The sequence below is a fragment of the Colletes latitarsis genome, unplaced genomic scaffold (genome assembly GCF_051014445.1).
Source record: "Colletes latitarsis isolate SP2378_abdomen unplaced genomic scaffold, iyColLati1 scaffold0018, whole genome shotgun sequence".
Taxonomy (NCBI): domain Eukaryota; kingdom Metazoa; phylum Arthropoda; class Insecta; order Hymenoptera; family Colletidae; genus Colletes; species Colletes latitarsis.
The window spans coordinates 11,553,446-11,560,153 of NW_027488369.1; positions in this window are offsets into that span (position 1 = coordinate 11,553,446).

Here is a 6,708-nt window from a genome sequence, read left to right on the forward strand (position 1 = left end):
CCACACCGAAACAGTCAATTAAATCTGGTTGCGATTAATATTTTAGAGGATAATGCCGGTAATGTCTCGGTTAGGTCCTGGTATTTGCCCTCATCTGGCGCGTACTTTCGCATTTTTCGCATTCTTGTTGGCCAGATCCTGGCCTTTTTCTGGCTTGGACCACGTAGTGATGTGGTACCACACCGAAACAGTCAATTAAACCTGGTTGCGAATAATATTTTAGAGGGTAACGCTGGTTATGCCTGGGATAGTTCTGGTATTTGCAATCATCTGGCTCATACTTTCGCGTTTTACTCATAGTTGTTGGCCAGATCCTGGGTTTTTTCTGGTTTGGATCCCGTAGTAATGTGGTTCCACACGGAAACAGTCAATTAAACCCGGTTGCGAATAATATTTTAGAGGATAACGCCGGTTATGTCTGTGTTAAGTCTGGTATTTGCCCTCCCCTGGCTCATACTATCGCATTTTTCGAATACTTGTCGGCCAGATCCTGGGTTTTTTCTGGTTTGGATCCCGTAGTAATATGGTTCCACACCGAAACAGTCAATTAAACCTGGTTGCGATTAATATTTTAGGGGATAACGCCGGTTACGTCTCGGTTAGTTCTAGTATTTGCAATCATCTGGCTCATACTTTCGCATTTTTCGCATACCTGTTGGCCAGATCCTGGGTTTCCTCTGGTTTGGATCCCGTAGTAATGTGGTTCCACACCGAAACAGTCAATTAAACCTGGTTGCGATTAATATTTTACAGGATAACGCCGGTTATGTCTCGGTTAGGTCTGGGATTTGCACTCATCTGGCTCGTACTTTCGCATTTTTCGCATACTTGTTCACCAGATCCTGGGTTTTTTCTGGTTTGGATCCCGCAGTAATGTGGTTCCACAACGAAACAGTCAATTAAACCTTGTTGCGATTAATATTTTGGCGGATAACGCCGGTTATGTCTGGGTTAGGTCTGGTGTTTGCCCTCATCTGGCTCGTACTTTCGCATGTTTCGCATACTTTTTGGCCAGATCCTGGCCTTTTTCTGGTTTGGATCACGTAGTGATGTGGCACCACACTGAAATAGTCATTAAAAACATGTTCCGATTCGTACTTTAGAGGATAACGCTGTCTATGTCAGGCATAATTCTGGTATTTGCAATCATCTGGCTCATAATTTCGCATTTTTCGGATACTTGTTGGCCAGATCCTGGCCATTTTCTGGTTTGGATCACGTAGTAATGCGGTACCACACCGAAACAGTCAATTAAACCTGGTTGCGATTAATATTCTAGAGGATAACGCCGGTTATGTCTGGGTTAGGTCTGGGATTTGCCCTCATCTGGATCGTACTTTCGCATTTTTCGCATACTTGTTGGCCAGATCCTGCGTTTTTTCTGGTTTGGATCCCGCAGTAATGTGGTTCCACAACGAAACAGTCAATTAAACCTGGTTGCGATTAATATTTTAGAGGATAACGCCGGTTATGTCTCGGTTTGGTCTGGGATTTGCACTCATCTGGCTCGTACTTTCGCATTTTTCGCATACTTGTTAGCCAGATCCTGGCCTCTTTCTGGTTTGGATCATCGTAGCAATGCGGTACCACACCGAAACAGTCAATTATACCTGGTTGCGATTAATATTTTAGGGGATAACGCCGGTTTTGTCTGGGTTAGGTCTGGTATTTGCCCTCATCTGGCTCGTACTTTCGCATTTTTCACATACTTGTTGGCCAGATCCTGGCCTTTTTCTGGTTTGTATCCCGTAGTAATGTGGTTCCACACCGAAACAGTCAATTGAACCTGGTTGCGATTAATATTTTGGAGGATAACGCCGGTTATGTCTCGGTTAGGTCTGGTATTTGCCCTCATCTGGCTCGGACCTTCGCATTTTTCGCATACTTGATGGCCAGATCCCGGCCTTCTTCTGGCTTGGTCCACGTAGTAAAGTGGCACCAGACTGAAACAGTCAATTAAACCTGGTTGCGAATAATATTTTAGAGGATAACGCTGTTTATGTCTGGGATAGTTCTGGTATTTGCAATCATCTGGCTCATACTTTCGCTTTTCCGCATAGTTGTTGGCCAGATCCTGGGTTTTTTTCTGGTTTGGATCCCGTAGTAATGCTGTTCCACAGAGAAACAGTCAATTAAACCTGGTTGCGATTAATATTTTAGCGGATAACGCCGGTTATGTCTGGGTTAGGTCTGGTATTTGCCCTCATCTGGCTCGTACTTTCGCATTTTTCACATACTTGTTGGCCAGATCCTGGCCTTTTTCTGGTTTGGATCACGTAGTAATGCGGTACCACACCGAAACAGTCAATTAAATCTGGTTGCGATTAATATTTTAGAGGATAATGCCGGTAATGTCTCGGTTAGGTCTGGTATTTGCCCTCATCTGGCGCGTACTTTCGCATTTTTCGCATTCTTGTTGGCCAGATCCTGGCCTTTTTCTGGCTTGGACCATGTAGTAATGTGGTACCACACCGAAACAGTCAATTAAACCTGGTTGCGAATAATATTTTAGAGGATAACGCTGTTTATGCCTGGGATAGTGCTGGTATTTGCAATCATCTGGCTCATACTTTCGCGTTTTTCTCATAGTTGTTGGCCAGATCCTGGGTTTTTTCTGGTTTGGATCCCGTAGTAATGTGGTTCCACACGGAAACAGTCAATTAAACCCGGTTGCGATTACTATTTTAGAGGATAACGGCGGTTATGTCTGTGTTAAGTCTGGTATTTGCCCTCCCCTGGGTCATACTATCGCATTTTTCGAATACTTGTCGTCCAGATCCTGTGTTTTTTCTGGTTTGGATCCCGTAGTAATGTGGTTCCACACCGAAACAGTCAATTAAACCTGGTTGCGATTAATATTTTAGGGGATAACGCCGGTTACGTCTCGGTTGGGTCTGGGATTTTCCCTCATCTGGTTCGTACTTTCGCATTTTTCGCATTCTTGTTGGCCCGATCCTGGGATGTTTCTGGTTTGGATCACGTAGTAATGTGTTACCACACTGAAACAGTCATTAAAAGCATGTTCCGATTCGTATTTTAGAGGATAACGCTGGTTATGTCAGGGTTAGTTCTGGTATTTGCAATCATCATGCTCATACTTTCGCATTTTTCTCATCCTTGTTTGCCAGACCCTGGCCTTTCTCTGGTTTGGATCACGTAGTAATGCGGCACCACACCGAAACAGTCAATTAAACCTGGTTGCGATTAATATTTTAGAGGATAACGCCGGTTATGTCTGGGTTAGGTCTGGTGTTTGCCCTCATCTGGCTCGTACTTTCGCATGTTTCGCATACTTTTTGGCCAGATCCTGGCCTTTTTCTTGTTTGGATCACGTAGTGATGTGGTACCACACTGAAACAGTCATTAAAAACATGTTCTGATTCGTGTTTTAGAGGATAACGCTGTTTATGTCAGGCATAGTTCTGGTATTTGCAATCATCTGGCTCATAATTACGCATTTTTCGGATACTTGCTGGCCAGATCCTGTGCTTTTTCTGTTTTGGATCCCGTAGTAATGAGGTTCCACACCGAAACAGTCAATTGAACCTGGTTGCGACTAATATTTTGGAGGATAACGCCGGTTACGTCTCGGTTAGGTCTGGTATTTGCCCTCATCTGGCTCGGACCTTCGCATTTTTCGCATACTTGTTGGCCAGATCCCGGCCTTCTTCTGGCTTGGTCCACGTAGTAAAGTGGCACCAGACTGAAACAGTCAATTAAACCTGGTTGCGAATAATATTTTAGAGGATAACGCTAGTTATGTCTGGGATAGTTCTGGTATTTGCAATCATCTGGCTCATACTTTCGCTTTTTCTCATAGTTGTTTGCCAGATCCTGGGTTTTTTTCTGGTTTGGATCCCGTAGTAATGCGGTACCACCCCGAAACAGTCAATTAAATCTGTTTGCGATTAATATTTTAGAGGATAATGCCGGTAATGTCTCGGTTAGGTCTGGTATTTGCCCTCATCTGCCACGTACTTTCGCATTTTTCGCATTCTTGTTGGCCAGATCCTGGCCTTTTTCTGGTTTGGATCCCGTAGTAATGTGTTACCACACTGAAACAGTCATTAAAAGCATGTTCCGATTCGTATTTTAGAGGATAACGCTGGTTATGTCAGAGTTAGTTCTGGTATTTGCAATCATCATGCTCATACTTTCGCATTTTTCTCATCCTTGTTGGCCAGATCCTGGCCTTTCTCTGGTTTGGATCACGTAGTAATGCGGTACCACACCGAAACAGTCAATTAAACCTGGTTGCGATTAATATTTTACAGGATAACGCCGGTTATGTCTCGGTTTGGTCTGGGATTTGCACTCATCTGGCTCGTACTTTCGCATTTTTCGCATACTTGTTAGCCAGATCCTGGCCTCTTTCTGGTTTGGATCATCGTAGCAATGCGGTACCACACCGAAACAGTCAATTAAACCTGGATGCGAATAATATTTTAGAGGATAACGCTGGTTATGCCTGGGATAGTTCTGGTATTTGCAATCATCTGGCTCATACTTTCGCGTTTTTCTCATAGTTGTTGGCCAGATCCTGGCCTCTTTCTGGCATGGACCACGTAGTAATGTGGTGCCACACCGAAACAGTCAACTAAACCTGGTTGCGAATAATATGTTAGAGGATAACGCTGCTTATGCCTGGGATAGTTCTGGTACTTGCAATCATCTGGCTCATACTTTCGCGTTTTTCTCATAGTTGTTGGCCAGATCCTGGCCATTTTCTGGTTTGGATCACGTAGTAATGTGTTACCACACTGAAACAGTCATTAAAAGCATGTTGCGATTCGTATTTTAGAGGATAACGCTGGTTATGTCAGAGTTAGTTCTGGTATTTGCAATCATCATGCTCATACTTTCGCATTTTTCTCATCCTTGTTGGCCAGATCCTGGCCTTTCTCTGGTTTGGATCACGTAGTAATGCGGTACCACACCGAAACAGTCAATTAAACCTGGTTGCGAAATATATTTTACAGGATAACGCCGGTTATGTCTCGGTTTGGTCTGGGATTTGCACTCATCTGGCTCGTACTTTCGCATTTTTCGCATACTTGTTAGCCAGATCCAGGCCTCTTTCTGGTTTGGGTCATCGTAGCAATGCGGTACCACACCGAAACAGTCAATTAAACCTGGATGCGAATAATATTTTAGAGGATAACGCTGGTTATGCCTGGGATAGTTCTGGTATTTGCAATCATCTGGCTCATACTTTCGCGTTTTTCTCATAGTTGTTGGCCAGATCCTGGGTTTTTTCTGGTTTGGATCCCGTAGTAATGCGGTACCACACCGAAACAGTCAATTAAATCTGTTTGCGATTAATATTTTAGAGGATAATGCCGGTAATGTCTCGGTTAGGTCTGGTATTTGCCCTCATCTGCCGCGTACTTTCGCATTTTTCGCATTCTTGTTGGCCAGATCCTGGCCTTTTTCTGGCTTGGACCACGTAGTAATGTGGTGCCACACCGAAACAGTCAATTAAACCTGGTTGCGAATAATATTTTAGAGGATAACGCTGCTTATGCCTGGGATAGTTCTGGTATTTGCAATCATCTGGCTCATACTTTCGCATTTTTCGCATTCTTGTTGGCCAGATCCTGGCCTTTTTCTGGCTTGGACCACGTAGTGATGTGGTACCACACCGAAACAGTCAATTAAACCTGGTTGCTAATAATATTTTAGAGGATAACGCTGGTTATGCCTGGGATAGTTCTGGTATTTGCAATCATCTGGCTCATACTTTCGCGTTTTACTCATAGTTGTTGGCCAGATCCTGGGTTTTTTCTGGTTTGGATCCCGTAGTAATGTGGTTCCACACGGAAACAGTCAATTAAACCCGGTTGCGATTAATATTTTAGAGGATAACGCCGGTTATGTCTGTGTTAAGTCTGGTATTTGCCCTCCCCTGGCTCATACTATCGCATTTTTCGAATACTTGTCGGCCAGATCCTGGGTTTTTTCTGGTTTGGATCCCGTAGTAATGTGGTTCCACACCGAAACAGTCAATTAAACCTGGTTGCGATTATTATTTTAGGGGATAATGCCGGTTACGTCTCGGTTAGTTCTAGTATTTGCAATCATCTGGCTCATACTTTCGCATTTTTCGCATTCCTGTTGGCCAGATCCTGGGTTTCCTCTGGTTTGGATCCCGTAGTAATGTGGTTCCACACCGAAACAGTCAATTAAACCTGGTTGCGATTAATATTTTACAGGATAACGCCGGTTATTTCTCGGTTTGGTCTGGGATTTGCCCTCATCTGGATCGTTCTTTCGCATTTTTCGCATACTTGTTGGCCAGATCCTGGGTTCTTTCTGGTTTGGATCCCGTAGTAATGTGGTTCCACAACGAAACAGTCAATTAAACCTGGTTGCGATTAATATTTTAGCGGATAACGCCGGTTATGTCTGGGTTAGGTCTGGGATTTTCCCTCATGTGGCTCGTACTTTCGCGTTTCTCGCATTCTTGTTGTCCCGATCCTGGGATTTTTCTGGTTTGGATCTCGTAGTAATGTGTTACCACACTGAAACAGTCATTAAAAGCATGTTCCGATTCGTATTTTAGAGGATAACGCTGGTTATGTCGGGCATAGTTCTGGTATTTGCAATCATCTGGCTCATACTTTCGCATTTTTCGCATACTTGTTGGCCAGGTCCTGGCCTTTTTCTGGTCTGGATCACGTAGTAATGCAGTACCACAACGAAACAGTC